Source organism: Hyla sarda, chromosome 8, assembly GCF_029499605.1.
Source record: "Hyla sarda isolate aHylSar1 chromosome 8, aHylSar1.hap1, whole genome shotgun sequence".
Lineage (NCBI taxonomy): Eukaryota > Metazoa > Chordata > Amphibia > Anura > Hylidae > Hyla > Hyla sarda.
The window spans coordinates 30,967,860-30,989,331 of NC_079196.1; positions in this window are offsets into that span (position 1 = coordinate 30,967,860).

Below are 21,472 nucleotides of genomic sequence, written 5' to 3' on the forward strand. Positions count from 1 at the left end.
TAAATTATAGAGTGTATCACCTCACAAACACTCAGCAGCATCACCGGACCTAATAACTCCCCTAAATCCGGACGGATCTGCAAATCTCTCCCTCAATTCAGAGACTTAATGTCTAGCTCAAGGTCCGCAACTACTGCCAGTCACTAAGCAACTTAAAGACTGTTTGCATGAGACTGTTACTGTGCCGTGAATATTGCAAGCACTTCAGTAAAAGTTATACAAGTTCAAGTTCAAATCTCCTTGTGGACCTTCCGTTATTTTATGCACCTATCGTTACTGGGAAGGGCGGCGATAGGCCGGAACATTGATTCAGCATACTAGCCCTCAGCCTGGCGTCACGAACTCTAGGGTTAACATTAACCCCTTCTACACCTATACCATACCACCACCCTCATACACCCCCAAGGGCTACCACAGCAACAATTGGAGGCTCCCTGTTTATGAACATGCTGCGTTATGTGCGCTCTCCCCAGGGGAGAGCACAAAAATGTACTAACCCATATTTCTTGTTTTTCTTTTCTTTTCATTTCAGATACGTGAATGCGGAGGACTACGTCGGATTCGATGAACTTCGACAATGACCAGCGTTTTTTTTTTTTTTTTTTCAATAAAATGGTTAACGAGGGCTGTGGGGGAGTGTTTTTTTTAAATAAACTGAAAATAGGGGGAACCCTATGCATTTTTTTTTATAAATAAATTAAAAAAAGTGTGTGGTTCCCTCATTTTTTCAGTATCAGCCAGATACCAACCAAGCAGCAACAGCCTGACGTTACCAGGGTGGGCGAGGACCATTGTTGCTGGCCCTCCCCAGCCTATATAATGCCAACCTTTTATCGCCTAGGCCCAGGAGCACTATTTTTGATGCTCTGGGCCTGTTGGTACCAGCTCTTCCCAGCACCCCTGTGGCGGTGGGTACCGGGGTAATAATTGGGGGTTAGCGCTAGCTGTTTTGGGGGCTAATGCTAAGCCCCGGCTTAGTAATGGATCCTGTCTACAAGATGCCTTCCACTACTAAGCCTGAAAATTCTATTATAAAAAAACACAACACATTGAAAAAAAAAATTCATTTAAAAAAACACTCCCCCCACAGCCCTCATTAACCCTTTTATTGATATTTTAAAAGAAAACGCTGTTCGTCGTCGCAATCCACCAAATCTGACATAGTTCTCCGCATTCATGTATCTAAATTTCAAAGAAAAAAAACAAAAAAGTTTAGTAAATTTTTTTGTTTCCACACACCAGCAAAAATGCTAGTAAAAAACACAAGAAAAACTGACAAAACACAGGAAAAAGCTGGGACAGTTTTCTGGCATTTTTGCTGATGGACAAAAAACCTCAATGGAATCCTGACCTCACAGCAATAAAACAAAATCCCTGCGTCCACTTTTCCTGTGAGGTAGAGAAGGAGTGTACGGTAGAGCGAGGGGGGGGGGGGGGGCGTTTCTATATTTGCACAAGATTTATCAAAGGAGTGCATAGCCTTAGTAAATTCTAAGCAAGAGTGTACAATAGACTAAAAGTGTAAAGGGGTAGAACTGTGTCTACAATAGACATTTAATGATAAATTCCCCCCTATGTGACTTTCATTCCAAATTTTCGCATGAAAAAAAAAGAATGAACATAGCGAATATGCAAATTTTGCTAACATAGGACAAATATTCATCCATATATTTGTGAAATATCGCAAATTCGAATATGGGCCCTGCTTACAATATAAGTGATATCTAAAGACTTGTCTATGTAGGCCATTTTATATGCAGTGGTCATTCAGATATAATTTTAGATTTTTTTTAAATGTGCAAAATTGCAAAGCAATTGTTAAAAAAATAAAATAAAAACGCAAACATAGACTACCCTGAGTGCTGTTCTAGAAACCTGTTATACAAAGTGAGAAATGGTGCAGTGAAGTCATTTTGTTAGTTTTGGTGGTTTTGCTCATTATTTATCACACATATATTATAAATTATGTGCGTGTCGGCCAAAGAACTCACAACAAAAGTGACGTTAAAAATTACATAAAAAACAACTCAGTGATAAATCTCCACATTGTCTCTGGCCACATGAAATGCTGGAAAGGGTCAGAGACAACAGTAAAATAAAAAGACTTGTACTATAGCCCTTCTGGGTGTGGGTCCTGTGCATGAAAATGGGACAAAGCGGCGCAGGGAGGTAATAGAAGAATATTCCATGGTATTATACCTTGGCATCATGGGTTCAAAGGCTGGAAAAAAAATCCTGGAATACCCCTTTAGTTCTATAATTTAAGAATATATATAATACACAAAGAGTAACCCCTGCCATAGGTCTCCAGTAAGGCTGTTGTCCTTAAAGGGGTATTCCAGGGAAAACTTATATATCAACTGGCTCCAGAAAGTTAAACATATTTGTAAATTAATTCTATTAAAAAATCTTAATCCTTCCAATAATTATCAGCTGCTGAAGTTGAGTTGTTCTTTTCTGTCTTGCAACAGTGCTCTCTGCTGACATCTCTGCTTGTCTCGGGAACTGCACAGAGTAGAAGAGGTTTGCTATGGGGATTTGCTTCTACTCTGGACAGTTCCCGAGACAGGTGTCACCAGAGAGCACTTAGACAGAAAAGAACAACTCAACTTCAGCAGCTCAGAAGTACTGAAAGGATTAAGATTTTTTTAATAGAAGTAATTTACAAATCTGTTTAACTTTCTGGAGCCAGTTAATATATATATATAATTTTTTTTTCCTGGATAACCCCTTTAACAATCCATAAGGAAGGAACCTCTAAATCATATAGGCAAGCACAGCTTAAAGGATTTATCCACCATAATGTGATTTTAGTACTTACCGGTCAGACAGTAATGGACATGCTTAGGAAGCTGCTACTCTTAGGGCAGGTGTGAGATTACCATAACGCTGAGGCTATCTTTTTTGTGAACTGGCTATTTCTTGTTGTTCCCTCCCAAGCACTACAAGTCCCATGATTCCTTGTTTGTAAGTGTGAGGTCACTTTTCTCCCTCCCACACATCAGCCAACCCACCCATTGAAGCTCACCTTTGATCCTTCCATGCAATCAACCAGTGTTTTTTTTAACCAGGGTGCCTCTAGCTGTTGCATATATAAATTTACTTGTAGAATGTTCTCCCTAATACTCAGCGGTCACTCCACCCATTAAAGCACAGACAGGCTCCCTTTCATCACCTGACTAGGGATGTTATGTCTTGGGTCGCACTGCAACCTTGGAAAACCTGAGACGACAGTCATTTTGTATGCTGCTAAAAATAAAATTTGGGGCAAAAATCAGGGAAGTATTGAGAGACCACCATCACACACAGGTACAGAAACTATATTATGAACTACACTAACTTTACAGCAAGTATAGCATAGTCAAATAAAGAAATAAATCCTGCAATACCCATTTAAGTACATAGTACAAATAAAATTAATAAACCATACTTTATTTGGCAAGAGGTTCCCCTGTCCCCATACAAATGTATTTACATAACATTTCATATAGTTTTACCCATTCCCTAAGTATATCTAGGTGTTTTCTGTAATGTTTTACAATAAAAGGGGTACTCCTCCGAAAAAAATATTTTCCTCTATGCAAAGGATAGGGGATGAAATGCAATCTCCGCTGCGGTACCCCAGTCATCTGGTGTACGGAGCGAACTCTGATCCGTGCTGGATGACTGGCGACTACAGCCGCCACACCCCGTCTATTCATGTCTATGGGAGGGGGCGTGACGGCTACTACGTAGCCGTCACGCCCCCTCCCATAGGCATGAATAGAGGGGGCGCGGCCTGACATCACATACACGGAAGCTCCATGTTCCGAACGCCGCTACTGCCAGCCTGGAGATTGAGGGGATCCCCAGAGGCGGACCCCCGCAATTAGACATCTTATGCCCTATTCTTTGGATAGGGGATAAGATGTTTTTTGGCAGAGTACCCCTTTAAAGGGGTAGTCCAGTGAAAAAAATTTTTTATATCAACTGGCTCCAGAAAGTTAAACAGATTTGTAAATTATTTCTATAAAAAAAAAAATCTTAATCCTTCCAGTACTTATCAGCTGCTGAAGTTGAGCTGTTCTTTTCTGTCGGACAACAGTGCTCTCTGCTGACACCTCTGTCTGTCTTAGGAACTATCCAGAGTAGGAGAGCAAATCCCCATAGCAAACCTCTCCTGCTCTGGACAGTTCCTGAGACAGACAGAGGTGTCAGCAGAGAGCACTGTGGACAGACAAAAAAAGAACAACTCAACTTCAGCAGCTGATAAGTACTGGAAGGATTAAGATTTTTTTAATAGAAGTCATTTATAAATCTGGAGCCAGTTGATATGAAAAATAATGTTTTTCTACTGGAATACCCCTTTAAGTACAGTTTTAAGTTACGTTCAAAATAAAATAATCAACTTTTCCTTCTATCCCATCCACAAAAAAATTAAATAATTGGCCTAACACAGAACCTTGTAGGTACCCAACCATACTTCAATCTGAAGTAGGAAAGTCATGCGTATATATATATATATATATATATATATATATATATATATGGATGTTTTTCCAGGAACTTCAGAAGGAGCGTAAGTTCAGAAGCACTCAGGTACTCTTACCTACAGTCAGATTCATTAGCTGGAAACTGCTCAAAGTGATGTCCCCTGAATGGAGATTTATAGACTTCAAAGTCATCTCAGGTTTTTGATAAATACATAAAAAGATTTCCGTTCACAAGAGCTGCAGAGTGGATGAATAGACAAAAAACATAAAGACGTAACTCTGCGGTCGGTATCCAGAAGGTAAAAATTTGCCATTAAAGAGTCGTAAATACATCTACAAAAAAAAGTTCAAATGTTCAAACGGCAGAATTAAAAAAAATAACATAAAAAATAAAAAAAAACAGCAGTTTTTGGTTAATAACATGAATTAAAGGGGTACTTCGGTAGAAAACTTTTTTTTTTTTTTTTTTTTAAATCAACTGGTGCCAGAAAGTTAAATAGATTTGTAAATGACTTCTATAAAAAAAAAAATCTTTACCCTTCAAGTAGTTATTAGCTGCTGAATATTACAGAGGAAATGATTTTCTTTTTGGAACACAGAGCTCTCTGCTGACATCACGAGCACAGTGCTCTCTGCTGACATCTCTGTCCATTTTAGGAACTGTCCAGAGCAGCATATGTTTTCTATGGGGATTTTCTCCTACTCTGGACAGTTCTTAAAATGGACAGAGATGTCAGCAGAGAGCACTGTGCTCGTGATGTCAGCACAGAGCTCTGTGTTCCAAAAAGAAAATAATTTCCTCTGTAGTATTCAGCAGCTAATAAGTACTGGAAGGATTCATATTTTTTTTTATAGAAGTAATTTACAAATCTGTTTTACTTTCTGGCACCAGTTGATTCAAAAAAAAAAAAAAAAAAAAAAAGTTTTCCACCGGAGTACCCCTTTAACCCTTGATAGTAAGTCAGTAAACAGTTGTGACCGTGTGATAACCTGCATAGGTTTGGTTATGACAGACACGACTCTGCAGTAATGGTCGGAATGAGAGGCTACTCCATGATCATTAGTGATCGGACCAACTCTTTATGTCCCAGAAGCTGCAACCACAAGAGGTAATATGTTAATGAGAAAGCATTAAAGGGGTACTCTGGTGGAAAAAAAAAAATTTAAATCAACAAGTGCCAGAAAGTTGAACAGATTTGTAAATTACTTCTATTTAAAAATCTTAAGCCTTCCAGTACTTATCAGCTGCTGTATGCTCCAAAGGAAGTTGTGTAGTTCTTTCCAGTCTGACCACAGTGCTCTCTACTGACACCTCTGTCCCTGTCAGGAACTGTCCAGAGAAGGAGCCAAACACCATAGGGAACCTCTACTACTCTGGACAGTTCCTGACATGGACAGAGGTGTCAGCAGAGAGCACTGTAGTCAGACAAAAAAGAACTGCATAACTTCCTCTGGAGCATACAACAGCTTATAAGTACTGGAAGGATTAAGATTAGTAAAAAATGTTTGTACCCCTTTAAGGTAGCCATACACATAAAAAAAATGATCCTGTACTGATCCTGAGTTATATCCTGTAAATCTTTTTATTATAAAAATCTAAAACATAACAGACATAATCAATAATACATAACATAAACTCAGCTTACATGCGCCATAAATATGAAACAAAATAAGACAAATTGTCATTATAACAAAAACTAAACTTTTACCAGCCAGTCCAGTTTCAACTAAAACTAATTACGTACACATATATATAAACTAATGAAATAATATGTGTACCCCAACACCATACATAACACCAAACTCACACCAATTACACAAACAAAAACTCTGCCATGCCCGGCAATAGGAAATAAAAGCCGTCCAAACCTGGACATAATGAAAATATTGACTTACAGGCAGCAGATACATTACAGACAAAACATACATATAAACATACATATAAACATACGTATAAACATACATATAAACATACATAGACTTTTTTTTTTTCCTTTTCCTCTCTCTCTCTCTCTCTCTCTCTCTCTCTCTCTCTCTCTCTCTCTCTCTCCCTCTCTCCCTCTCTCTCTCTCTCTCTCTCTCTCTCTCTCCCTCCCTCTCTCCCTCTCTCCCTCTCTCCCTCTCTCCCTCTCTCCCTCTCTCCGATCCCACACTCACTCACACCCATCCTCACCACCATCATTAGCGGATATCACACTCATACCCATCCTCTCCTAATATATATTAAAAAAAAAAAAAAAATTTCAAAACAAACAGATCCGGCTGCCTTAACTAAAACGAAAGGTAACTAAACATTAATAAGCATACATATACGGTAATACAGAAATACAGGTAAATGAATAACAATAACAACTCTTTCACTATCTAATCCCAAAGCCCCTCCAGCCCCTCTGGCCATGAGATGGTATAAATGTCCAGTCCAGTCCATAATCCACACCAGGAGCCGGGCATCATGGAGTCCAATATTGTTCATCAATGGCTCCACCCAGCTCACCTCTTACCCCCCATTCCCCCACCCAACCTATTCTATAGCCCCCTATATACATATATACAATAAAGTAAAAGCAAGGCCTATTCAGCCATGCCACCAAAAGGTTTGCCACACAACATAATTACTTAAACACATACTATACACTTATTAACATAAACATAACTATATACATAACATAACTATACATATAACTACATTACTATATACATAACATAACAATTGTAAGGCCCAAGTTCGGTTACCTGCAAGCCCTTCATACACTCATTTCTCTAAAACAAAACAAAAAGCTAAAGGTGACATGCGCCAGCCCTCCACCGGGATCAGAGTATGGCAGACCAGATACCAAATAATTTTTAAACCTATCCCTCACCTACTTTCCCTAGACTCACACTATCGCTGCCCCTAAAGTTTAAGCTGTCCCTACACACTGACCCTACACTGACCCTACCACTCTATCCCTAACCAGAATTAAGGTGCCTCCCCCAAAGGGTTCAGCATCTAGGGCACATCAAATGAAAACCCTCTCCATAGGAGGGAAGCCCTACTTGTACCCAATCTGCCATACTCTAAAGACCTGATCTTCCCGAGGTCACCAGTGATATTCCTACAGACCTCCACCTCAGAGAGGACTTTTCGCTGTGTAGATACTAAACACCGTGCATTCCACGTGTGGTACCTAACCACTAAGCTAACTAAAAATAATGTGCACCGATCTCGGCCACCCAGGATCTTGAATGCTCCATAAGCCCACTCCGGATAGGCAAGGCCGGCAAGTTGACTCCAGCCGATGGAAGCGCCCACCCGGTTGTAGACCCCTATATTAAAGGGACAATGAAGCAGGAAGTGGTCCATGCTGTCCAGCGTGTTCCCGCACTCTTCTCGGGGACAGTCCCGGTCATCAGAGCTCCTACACTTCAGGTTGTCCCTTACACATAGCTTCCCCTGAAAGCAGCGCCAGGCCAAGTCCCAAAACTTCTGGGGGATCCGTTTCGAGTTCAAAAGACTTAAACCAACCCTCAGATCCCGACCTGGGCAGTCCCTGAGCGCCAGAGGCTTCTGGAAGTGGGTCAACAGAACCCGTTTGTCAAGGGAACGCCTTGACTGGGTCCTGATCTCCCACACTCCCAGACCCCACCGACGTAACGCCTTCAGAGTCGGGGTAGCGTAAGCCGGAAGATATCCATGTGGTGTACGGAGGTCCTTCACTTGCCCTCCTGTCTCCCATTCCTGGAAGAAAGGCCGAAACCACTCCCTGCAGGAGAGTACCCACGGAGGAGCCCTCTCTTTCCAGAGGTTTGCGATGTTGGCTTTCAAGAAGGTGTTCGTTAAGAACACCACAGGGTTTACCATAGATAAACCCCCTAGTCTCCTCGTGCGGTACGTAACCTCCCTCTTGACTAGGTTCAACCTGTTCCCCCATAACAGTTGGAAAAACAGGCTGTAGACCCTAGTGTAGTAAGCCTCTGGCAAGATACATACACTGCCCAGATAGATAAACAAGGGGAGCAGGTACGATTTGATCAGGTGTACCCTTTCCCTGAGGGTCATAGACCAACCCTTCCACTGGTCCACCTTCTGAGTGGCATCCTGGAGCTTACCATCCCAGTTTTTGGTGGGATAATCATCCTGGCCGAATGTGATGCCCAAAACTTTTGCTGACTCTTGGAGCCCTGGAAGGGTGTCCGGGAGATCAAACATGGGATCCCCCCCTCCCAGCCAGAGACTTTCACACTTATCCCGATTGATCTTGGACCCGGATGCCTCCGAGTAACGATCCACCTCCGACATCACCACCTCGACCTCCACCCTCGAGGAGACGAAAATAGTGACATCATCAGCGTACGCCACCACTCTCTGGGCGACATCCAGCTCCGCCAGACTCATCCCGACTCCCGCTAACGGCCCACAATCTACCCTCCGGACGAAGGGATCGATTGCGAACACGTATAACAGCGGGCTCAAAGGACAACCCTGACGGACTCCGGACCCCACCTCAAAAGAGCGGCCAGACCAACCGTTCACCAGTGGGAAACTCTCTGCCCCTGCATATATGGTGACAAGCCAATTCAGAAAAGTACTCGGTAAGCCATATCTCAGGAGGACGGACCAGAGGTACTCGTGGTTCACCCGATCAAATGCTTTGGCCTGATCAAGGGACAACAAGTACCCCTTCCAGAGACCCGCACTACTCCGCTCCACTGCCTCCCTGACACTGAGAACAGCACTTAAGGTGCTTCGGCCCGGAACAGAGCAGTGCTGGGCCCCCGAAAGGAGCCGGGGTGCAAACTTCACCAACCGATTAAACAGTATCTTGGCCAGAAGCTTCCTGTCCGTATTGAGAAGAGCTATGGGTCTCCAATTCTCAATCCGGCTAGGATCTTTACCCTTTGAGAGAAGAATCAGGGCCGACCTCCTCATTGACTTTGGCAGAGTGCCCGAGGAGAGACACTCATTAAATACCTCAGTTAAGAGGGGAGCTAAAGACTCCTTAAAGGTCCTGTACCACTCGGATGTTAAGCTATCCGGACCTGGAGACTTCTTAGGGGCAAGCCCCTCGATCGCCAGTCTCACTTCCTCTTCCCTGATTTCTTCTGCCAAAACATCAAGAGAGGGGTCTACCCCTGGCTCAGGAATGGTTTCAGCCAGGAAAGCCGACATCTTGTCCCGATCTAGATCCTTCCTCCCCAAGAGGTGTGAGTAGAAGGATCTGACAACCTCCAGGATCCCTGATCTGGACCGATTCAGAGATCCCGTACTATCGATCAGTCCTGAAATGACTTTACTACTCACTGACATCTTACAGTTTCTGTAAGGGTCGGGCGAGCGGTACTTCCCGAAATCCCTCTCAAAAACCAAAGATGCGTGCCTATCGTACTGACACCTCATCAGCAAGGATTTCACTCTGGAGATATCCTCTCTGCTACCTCCAGTCGAGACGAGAAGCTCGAGTTTCCTCCTCAGACCCTGATACAGGCGATACCTGTTCAGGGACCTGAGGCTCGGGAGCTGGCGGAAGAACCCCGCAACCCGCTTCTTGAATATCTCCCACCACTCTGACTTACTACTACAAAGGTCCAGTAAAGGTACCTGACTCTGAAGAAAATCCTGAAAGGACTGTCTTACCTCAGCTTCCTCCAGGAGGGACGAATTCAGCTTCCAATAACCTTTACCCATCCGGGGGGTCTCTGAAACATTCAAGGAAAACAAAATCATACAGTGATCGGAGAATTCCACCTCAATCACGGACACTGCGGAAGAGACGGCTTCCTCCTTTAAATAAAACCTGTCTATCCTAGACCTGCAGCTACCTCGATGATAGGTGAAACCCGCGTGGCCTGAGGGGCTCCGGATGTGGGCGTCCTCTAGGCGAGCTTCCCTAACTATGCTATTGAGGGCTGTACTGTCATAAGCCAGCGGACCATTGGAACCTCTCCTATCTTGGGACCTCGTGACAGTATTGAAGTCCCCTCCAAAGATCACTTGCCGACTTGTAAAAAGGAAGGGCTTGATCCTCATAAAGAGGCTTTTACGGTCCCACTTTGTTTGTGGGGCGTAGATGTTAATGAGCCGGAGCTCTTGCCCCTTCATGAGGACATCTAAGATCAGGCACCTCCCCATTTCCAACTCGATAACCCGTCTGCATTCAACAGGAGCGGTAAAAAGGACCGCCACCCCACTATATGGCTCAGCCGCAAGAGACCAGTGGGAGGGGCCGCGCCTCCACTCTCTCCTGGCTTTTACCAGGGAGGCTAGATCTGACAACCTGGTCTCTTGCAGATACAAAATGTCGGCTTCAACTCGGCCGAGAAAATCAAAGGCTGCAAATCTAGCCATATCAGACTTAATGCTGGCACAGTTAATGGATGCCAGCGTCAATGGGGTGAGTGCCGCCATCCTGAGTGATCGAGTTGGATGGCCTATCCCCTTTACCTCTTACCCTTCTTCTTCCCCCCTTCCCCATCAGAAGAAGACCCCCTTTCCTTCTTTTTAGACCTCTTTAGGGATGCTGACATATCCATCCCACGATCCTCATCTCCTGACCCAGGGGCCACCTGCCCTCCCAAGGAAGTTACCTCAGAAGGAACAGGCTCAGCACCTCCCGGAGGTTCCTCCGCCTCTGAACAAAGACTCTCAGCCTCCCCCTCCAAAGAAAGGGAAGAGTCCTTGCCAAGGGCCCGATACCTATTGGATAGAACGATCAGAGGGGGGTTGGTCAGGCTTTTCCCAGGCACTTGGCCTGCAACACCGGAGGAGGAAGATGATGCCCTGAGTACCCTCTGGCCCTGCCTCCTTCTGCCGCACTTTTGTTTTTCCTTTTGCCCTTTCCCATCTTCCTCATCCAAACTTTCATATTGAGAGGAACTTGAGGAAATGGCCCTATTTGCCTCCTCTTTACGAAGTTTCCTTATCTCTTCACCTAACTCGGCGTCCCCAAGAGCCTCAGCTGTCTTCTCTGAGCCAGCGTCGGGAGCAGGATCCCGGACTACACCTTCTACCAGGGAACTTTCAAGATCCCTGCTCCTTCTGCGCCTCTCCTCCCTCCTAAGCTTAGAGGGGCTCTTGTTCTTAACTTTCTTCATTGGCTCTAGTGCCCCTTCTCCTCTGCTGGTCCCCACCCCAGATGAGGCAACCTCACTGCTCTCCCCATCCCGGGTGGTCACAGCATTGGAGAATGAGCGGGGACACCGGCTAAATGGGTGACCAAGGTCACCACACAGGTTACAGCGAATCTGGCCACAGGTTGCAGCCAGATGACCCTCCGCACCGCACAATGCGCACATCTGCTTAGTGCAGTTTGCGCTAAAGTGTGTGGGATCACCACACTTGTGGCACAGCTTCGGCTGTCCCTGGTAAAAGACTTGGATCCTATCGAGGCCGAGAAAGGCGGCTGATGGAATGTGTGCGACAGTGTTACCTGAACGGCGGAGGCGGACGGAAAACGTCCAGGCTCCAGACCAAATGCCATGTTCATCCAGATTTTTCTTGGGGACGTCCGTCACCTCCCCATACCTGCTCAGCCAGGTCATTATGTCATAGCAAGAAAGAGACTCGTTACGTGTCAGAACGGTCACTTTCTTGACAAAACTCTGGCGGGATACCGCCTTCACAGCGAAATCCTGCCAGACAGGCTCGTCCTTCACCAGTGCGTGATTAGACCAAAAGAGCTCAAGCCCTTCTGGCTTCACAAAACTGATGTCGAACTCAGAGGTACCGAAGGGGTGGATCAGAGCAAAGATGTCATTAGCCCTGAATCCCATCTGGAAAAGAAGCTCCACAACTTTTGCCCTAGAAGGGCATGCATCACCGCCTCTCCATACCAGACGGGCCACATTCCTCCGGCCACGCTCCTGCCCGCTTGTTGGAAGGGACCAGACCACCTCCCCATTATGCTCTCGGAATGCCCCAAGTCCATGTCTTTCTATCCAAAAAGACAAGTCGACCTCCCGGTCCTCTACCTGGAGCGTTCTATCCCCTCTCCTTAAAGCCTCCAGGAGGCGCTGTTGCAAGTTACCTTCCCCTGGATTAAGAGATGAGGATCCCCTGGGACCCCCAGCAGCGACATTAGCATAACTCCTTATTGGAGCAGTCGCTACCGGGGGGGCAGCCGGACCGACACCACTCCCCCTAGAAACAACAGTAGAGGCAGTAAAATTATACATAACACTTGTGCCTGTCCCCTCCTGCCTAGCTGCACTGGACTGGCCGGGATATAATCTTGCTGGCTTTATGATGCCGGGCTTTACACTTGCATCATTGGCTTCATTGGGCACACTCAACCTTGCAGCAGTCTTCCCTTTAGAAATATCGGAAGAAGCTGCTTTGTCGCATACTTTGCCCTCGGCCTCCGCCAATACCTCGGCTTCAATTTCTTTAACTGCTACTAACATTGCATGGGTTGTATCATGTCCATGTTCCTGTGGTACCAGTCCTCCACCGCCAGCTCCACCCACAGCAGCCCCACCACAGCGCCACAACTCAAAAGAGCCAGACACCGCTGACTGGGCCGCCGAGAATGGCGCTCCGGTTCCAGACACCTGGACACTCCCCCCTTTGCCTGCAGAGGAGTGCCCCGCAGTGCCAGACCTTTTCTGGGAGCTGCCCTCTCCCTTGTCTTTATAATTGCCCGGCCGCCCGAGCTCCATACCAACCTCTGCCACCTGGACACTTCCCCCTCACCTGCAGAGGAGTGCCCCGCAACGCCAATATCCCCTAACTGGGGACATGCTACCTTGTCCGCAACACTGTCCGGCCCCTTGGCCGTATCTTTGCCGGTGCTGGCCCCGCTACTATGACAAGCGAGGTCAGCGCTTTCCCCCATCTTTACTTTATTATCCCAGGTGTTCTGGCCCCGCTCCACATTTGCAGAAGGGGGGACAGGCAGATTACCAGGGTCTGCACCCTGAACTGACTTTGCAGCCGGCCCAGGGTGCACAAAAGGAACATAAATCAGGCTTACTTGCTCAGATGTTTTTTTCTGCCTTTTCTTCTTCTTTTTTATTATTTGTTCCTCTCCAAGGTCGTCGCCAAAACTAAAATTATCCAAATGCATGGGGGACTCCATCTTTACAATTTGTGCCAGCAGGGCGCCACCACAACCCTCCTCCTCCTCGCCAGCACTCTCGCACGATGAAGGTGGTAATGCCACTTGTCCTGCAGGTAGACTTGCTTGGGACATGTTCACACCCTGCAGTGGCTGCGGCTTGGCTTCCACAGCTTCCCCACTTGCCAGCACCTTAGCCTCTTCAGCCTCCATTTCTTGGACCTCATCCTCACTACTGCTCTCATCTGCTGAACAATCACCCCCAATCTCCTCTTCTTTTACTGGGGATTTCATCCTGGAGGAGCGATCCTCATTAAGAAGTTTCTCCCTAAATAAATCGCTCCCCTCCAGGACAGCCATTCTCCTCAGCTCAGTCTCCTCCAGCTCCAGCCTCAAGGACTTAACCCTTGCAGAGTACTCTGGTTTCCTGCGCTTGGTAGTTGTGCTCACCTGATACTTTGCAAACTTTAGCTCCTCTCTCAGCTCCCTCAGCTTCTTCCCAAGGAGTTCGTACTCGCTAATCTTGGCAGCAAGTCTGGAGCTGTATGTCGCCATAGACTCCTTGGGTCTTCTCTGGCCCCACTGCTCCACAACCTGGCTCTTGGAGGAGCTCTTCTGTGCTGCAGAGACCTTCTTTAAACTTGTCTTGCTTGCAGGCTTTTCTTCCTGGCTGAGAGCCTTGCGGCTTCCAACCATTGCTGGAGGGACAGAATCCACATCGCTGCGGACCCTGCCAGATCTTCTAACCCCTCCAGCCGGGGCACTGGCTGGTAGCTTTCCCTCTACACCCCTCGCCAGCCTGGACCGAGGAGTGGAGGTCAGGGGATTCATGCTGATGGCTCCCCCAGGAATCTGCCACCTTCCTGGGAAAGCAGGTGGAAAAATCAGCCTCTCTCCTCTGGAAGTCTGGAGTCTCAGGAGCTCAGCAACAGACACACCTAGCGACCACACCCTCCAGAGCTGTACTCACTATTCTGCTGGTGAGGTCACTGTGTACATACATTGCATTACTTATCCTGTACTGATCCCGAATTATATCCTGTATTATACTCCAGAGTTGCACTCACTATTCTGCTGGTAGGGTCACTGTGTACATACATGACTTATCCTGTACTGATCCTGAGTTATATCCTGTATTATACTCCAGTGTAGTACTCACTATTCTGCTGGTGGAGTCATATGTACATACATTACATTACTTATCATGTACTGATCCTGAGTTATATCCTGTATTATACTCCAAACCTGTACTCACTATTCTGCTGGTGAGATCACTGTGTACATACATTACATTACTTATCCTGTACTGATCCTGAGTTACATCCTGTATTATACTCCAGAGCTGTACTCACTATTCTGCTGGTGGGGTCACTATGTACATACATTACATTACTTATCCTGTACTGATCCTGAGTTACATCCTGTATTATACTCCAGAGCTGTACTCACTTTTCTGCTGGTGGAGTCACTTTGTACATACATTACATTACTTATCCTGTACTGATCCCGAGTTATTTCCTGTATTATACTCCAGAGCTGTACTCACTATTCTGCTGGTGAGGTCACTGTGTACATACATTACATTACTTATCCTGTACTGATCCTGAGTTATTTCCTGCATTATACTCCAGAGCTGTACTCACTATTCTGCTGGTGAGGTCACTGTGTAGATACATTACTTATCCTGTACTGATCCTGAATTATATCCTGTAGATCTTTTATTAAAAAATATAAAACATTACAAAAAGAACGAACATCACCATAACAATAATACAAACAACATACACCTGTATAATATATATAAAAATGAGTCCATATTAGTCCAAAAATGTCCAACCAAGTATCTTCTGGTCCAGCCTCATTCTCACCAAACACACCGCTATAATAACAACAACTACTAAACACTCTACAATAATAATAATACTTACATACTTAATACTTTTTTTGGCCCTGAGCTGGTCCCGCATCCCATGCCCCCAGTACATGATAACAGACGTCCATGAACCAGTCCAGGATTTTACTTATTTATTTTTTTAAATAAAAAGTCCCACACAGAATCCCCCCTCCCCCCATCTACCCACCACCCAACCTAACACTAAACCCCAACACAACACAACCCCTAGAAAAAAAAATACAATATATATACATATATACACATATACATAAATGTACAAACAAAACAAATATATACAAAATAATACAAACTATACAAACCAAACAACAAACAACAATAAGGCTTTTCAATCACACAAACCCCTAAAGCTCAAGTTCAGTGCCTGCAAGCCCTATATCACCATATATCTACAGCACAAAACAAAAAGACTCATGTGCCAGCATCAGCCCACCACCAGGGGGAGACGACAGGCTAAGGCACTTTAAAGGCAGAGCCCCTCCACAGACGAGAGGCCCTGCCAGCACCCAGCCTCTCGTACTCCAGAGAACGCACCTTCACCAGGTCACCAAGAATGTTCCTAACCACCTCACCCACAGGGAGGATTTTACGCTGCGTCGACACTAAACACCGTGCGTTCCACGTGTAATACCTGACCACTGAGCTGACTAGGAATAAAGTGCACCGGTCCCAGCCTCCAAGGTTTCTGAATGCCCCATAGGCCCATTCCGCATAGGAGAGACTGGCCAGCCGAGGCCAACCAATGGAAGCGCCCACCCTGGTGTAAACCTCTGTGTTAAAGGGACAATGAAGCAGAAAATGCTCCATGCTTTCCAGCATGCCTCCACACTCCTCGCGGGGACATCCCCGGTCATCAGAGCTCCTGCACTTCAGATTGTCCCTCACACACAGTTTCCCATGGAAGCAGCGCCAAGTCAAGTCCCAAAACTTCAAGGGGATCCTGATAGAATTCAAAAGCTCTAAACCCACCTCCAGATCCCGACTTGGGCAGTCCTTGAGCGCCAATGGCCTCTGGAAATGAGAAGACAGGACCCTCTTGTCAAGGAATTTCCTCGACAGAGTCCTAATCTCCCACATTCCCAGACCCCACCGACGAATAACCTTCAGAACCGGGGTAGCGTAAGCCGGGAGATGCCCGTGTGGTGTGCGAAGATCCTTCACTTGCCCTCCTGTCTCCCATTCCTGGAAGAAAGGCCGAAACCATCCCCTACAGGAGGATACCCACGGAGGAGCCCTCTCTGACCAGAGGTTTGCTATATTGGTCTTAAGAAAGGTATTCACTAGGAATACCACGGGGTTGACCATACACAACCCCCCTAGTCTCCTTGTACGGTAAGTAACCTCCCTCTTCACTAGGTTCAGTCTATTCCCCCATAACATTTGGAAGAACACACTGTAGACCCGGGTCCAAAGAGGTTCTGGCAACATGCATACACTGCCCAGATATATCAGCAAAGGGAGCAGGAAAGTTTTCATCAGGTTAACCCTTTCCCGGAGGGTCAAAGACCAACCCTTCCACTGATCCACCTTCTGAGCGGCGATCTTAAGCCTGCTGTCCCAGTTTTGTTTGGGGTAATCCCCGTGACCAAATTCGATGCCGAGGACTTTTGCGGATTCCTGGGGCTCTGGAAGGGCGTCCGGGAGGTTGAAATCAGGATCTCCCCCTCCCAGCCAGAGACTCTCACACTTATCCTGATTGATCTTGGACCCGGATACCTCCGAGTAGCGGTCCACCTCTGACATCACCCATCTGCCCTCCTCTTGTGAGGAGACAAACACGGTGATATCATCAGCGTACGCTACCGCCCTCAGAGCCGAATCCGGCACCGCCAGGTCCATTCTCACCCCCGCCAACGGTCCACAATCAATCCTTCTAAGGAAAGGATCGATTGCAAACACGTACAGCAAAGGGCTCAAAGGACAACCCTGACGGACACCAGACCCAACCTCAAAAGAGCGGCCAATCCAACCATTCACAAGCGGGAAACTCTCTGCCCCTACATACAAGGTCTTAAGCCAATCAACAAACCCCCCCGGCAGGCCATATCTCAGAAGGACAGACCAGAGGTACTCATGGTTAACCCGATCAAACGCTTTTGCCTGATCCAAGGACAGCAAGTACCCCTTCCAGTGGCCAGCCCTACCCTGCTCCACAGCCTCTCGGACACTGAGCACAGCACTAAATGTACTGCGGCCCGGAACAGAGCAATGCTGAGCCCCCGAAAGGAGCCGGGGTGCAAACTCCACCAGCCGGTTAAACAGCACTTTTGCCAGAATCTTTCTGTCCGCATTGAGAAGTGCTATGGGACGCCAATTCTCCATGTGGGACGGGTCTTTACCCTTTGACAGGATGATCAGCGCTGACCTCCTCATTGACTTTGGCAAAGTGCCCGAGGATAGACACTCATTAAAAACCGCAGTCAAGAGGGGAACCAAAGGGTCCTTAAAGGTCTTATAGAACTCAGATGTTAAGCCATCCGGACCGGGTGACTTCTTGAGGGCAAGCCCATCAATAGCCATCCTGACTTCCTCTTCCCGGATCATCTCTGTCAAAACGTCAAGAGAGGGGTCTACTCCTGGTTCAGGGATGGTTTCAGCCAAGAAAGCTGATACCTTATCTCGATCTAGATTCTTCCTTCCCAAGAGGTGCGAGTAGAAGGATCTGACGACCTCCAGGATCCCTGATCTGGACCTCTTCAAGGATCCCGTACTATCAATCAGTCCTGAGACCACTTTACTACTCACTGACATCTTGCAGTTTCTGTAAGGGTCGGGCGAGCGGTACTTCCCGTAATCCCTCTCAAAAACCAAAGATGCGTGCCTATCGTACTGGCACTTCATCAACAAGGACTTCACTCTGGAGATATCCTCTCGGCTACCTCCAGTCGAGACAAGGTTCTCAAGTTTCTTCCTCAGGCCCTGGTACAAGCGGTACCTGTTTAGGCTTCTGAGGCCCGAGAGCGGCCGGAAGAATCTCGCAACCCTTTCCTTGAAGATCTCCCACCACTCTGACTTACTGCTACAAAGGCCCAGCAATGGTACCTGGCTCTGAAGAAAATCCTCAAAGGACTGTCTTATCTCCGCTTCTTCCAAGAGAGACGAATTCAGCTTCCAATAGCCTCTGCCCATCCGGGGGGTCTCTGTGACATTCAGAGAAAACAAAATTAAACAGTGATCGGAGAACTCCACCTCAACAACAGACACTGCTGAAGAGACGGCTTCCTCCTTTAAATAAAACCTGTCTATCCTAGACCTACAACTACCCCTATGATAGGTGAATCCCGCGTGGCCTGGGGTGTGCCGGATGTGGACATCCACCAGGCGAGCCTCACTCGCTATGCTATTAAGGGCGACGCTATCATAAGTCAGCTTGTCTCTGGAACCTCCCCTATCTTGGGGCCTCGTGACAGCATTGAAGTCCCCTCCAAAGACCACCTGCCGACTTGTAAAAAGATAGGGCTTGATCCTCATAAAGAGGCACTTCCGGTCCCACTTAGACTGTGGGCCGTAGATGTTAATAAGGCGAAGTTCTTGTCCCCTCATGAGGACATCTAAGATCAGGCACCTCCCCATTTCTAACTCGATAACCCGTCGGCATTCTACCGCTGCGGTAAAAAGGACCGCCACTCCGCTATACGGCTCGGCCCCAAGAGACCAGTAGGAGGGCCCATTCCTCCACTCTCTTTTAGCCTTGTAGATAGATGACATATCTGTAAGCCTGGTCTCCTGCAAAAATAAAATATCAGCATTAATATGGGCAAAAAAATCATAGGCAGCAAAACGAGCTGTATCTGACTTAATGCTGGCGACATTAATGGACGCCAGCGTCAACGGAGAGGGTGCCGCCATCAAGGGTGATTGAGTTAAACAGCTTTCTTTTTCCCACTCCCCTTCTCACCCTCCACATCAGAAGAACTCTTCACCCTCTTTAGAGAAATGGAAGTGTCCATCTCACCAGACGTCGTTTTACTTTCCTCGTCTCCGGATTCTAGGCCAGTCCCTTCCCCCGAGGACATAACCTCCCCAGGGGAAGAGGACTCGGCGCCCCCTGGAAGCCCCTCTGCCACCTCCCCCTCATCCTCCCCTTCCGAAGAAGAGGAGGAGATGTCCCTGAGGGGTCGGAATCGATTGGAAAGGCCAACCAGAGGGGAGTCAGTTTTGCCTTCCTTTGGCACCTGGACCAGGGTGGGAGAAGATCTTAAATCTCCCTTTTTTTTTTTACTTGTACCCCGCTTTCGTGTCTCCTTCTGCCATCCCACATCATCCTCCTCCACGCTATCTGAGGAGATGGCACCTTCCTCATTCTGGATCCTCCTGACCTCCTCATTCAGCTCGCCATCCCTCAGGGTCTCAGCAGCAAGGTTGGCCTCTGGGACAGAATGAGAGGTCGTCCCAGTAACCCGGGCTTTCCCCATCACCCTATCCCTTTGGCATTTATCAAGACGTCTTAGTTGGGCTGGTGTCTTTCTCTTGCTGTTCCTCACTGACCCCTCAGTTCCTCCACCCCTGCTAGTCCCCTCCCCAGCAGATTCCGGCTCGTGATCTTCACCCGCTGGGGACAAGACTGCATTAGCGAAAGAACGAGGACAACGACTGAATGGGTGACCTAAGTCACCACACAGGTGACACCTAATCTCCGCACAAGATGCGGCAAGATGGCCTACACCCCCACACAAGGCACATTTCTGCACCGTACAGTTTGCACTGAAGTGTGTGGGGTCACCACATCTGTGACAGAGCTTCGGCTGACCCCGGTAGAAAATCTGGATACGATCCCTGCCGAGAAAGGCAGAGGATGGAATATGGGTAACTGTATTTCCTGAACGTTTAAGTTTTACCAAAAACGTCCAGGCTCCTGACCAGATGCCAAACTCGTCCCTGTTCTTCTGCGGGACCCCCATTACCTCGCCATACCGTCCTAACCAGGTGATGATGTCAACACAAGAGAGTGATTCGTTACGGGTCAAAACGGTCACTCTCTTGATTTCGTTTTGACGAGACAATGCCTGTACGGCAAAGTCTCGCCAGCCGGGCTCATTCTTTACCAATTCATAATTCGACCAGAAAAGCTCAAGCCCCTCTGGCCGAACAAAACTGATATCGAATTCAGGAGCACCGTAGGGATGTATCAAGGCAAAGATATCAACTGCCTTGAAGCCCATCTTTAGCAAGAGCTCAACCACTTTGGTCCTTGAAGGACACATATCTTCGCCCTGCCACCGAAGGCGGACCACATTCCTACGGTTACTACCTGCCCCGGCTGTTGGGAGGGACCACACAGTATCGCCCCCTCTTTCCTCTCGGAAGGCAGAGAGACCGTGTCTCTCTATCCAGAAGGACAGATCAACTGCTCTACCCTCTACATTAATCGACCTTTCCCCCTTTTTCAGAGCCTCCAGGAGACGTCGCTGCAATAAACCGTCCCTAGAGTCAGGAGACGAGGAAAGTATTCTACTTCCCCCAGCAGTGACATTGGCATAACTCCTATGATCTGTCACCACTGGGGGGGCAACCGGACCAGACCCTACACCTACACCACTTCTAATGACAACATCCCCACCACCCCCAATAACAACATTAGCACTTCCCCCAACAACATTGTTTCCAATAACATCATCTGTAGTCCCATCACCACCCCTAATTTCAGCAACAGCAAAATCACCTTCTCCAATAATATTAACCTCCATCCTCTCCCCAGTCATACACCCCGTACCCCCATTTACCTTCTCATTCACACTGGCTGGACCAGAAACAGATAATCCGGCCTCAGCATCACGGGGCACTAGGGCTGGGACAACCTCCGCTGGCCCTTTAAGGGACCGGGCAGCATGCTTGCCCGGTCTAGAGGAGGCCCCAGCCCTGTTCTTATTAGTGCCCTCCGCCTCATCAGCATCATCTCCAGTCTTTTCATGGCGCCGCTGATCAATGGGATCAGCGGCACCAATACAAAACAAACGTTTTTCTTCACTTTTGGGAGTGTCCGTTATGCCCTTTGCTACCTCCGGCACTGAGTCACCCCCCTCTCCCACAGGGGAGCGAACTACAGCACCGGAGTC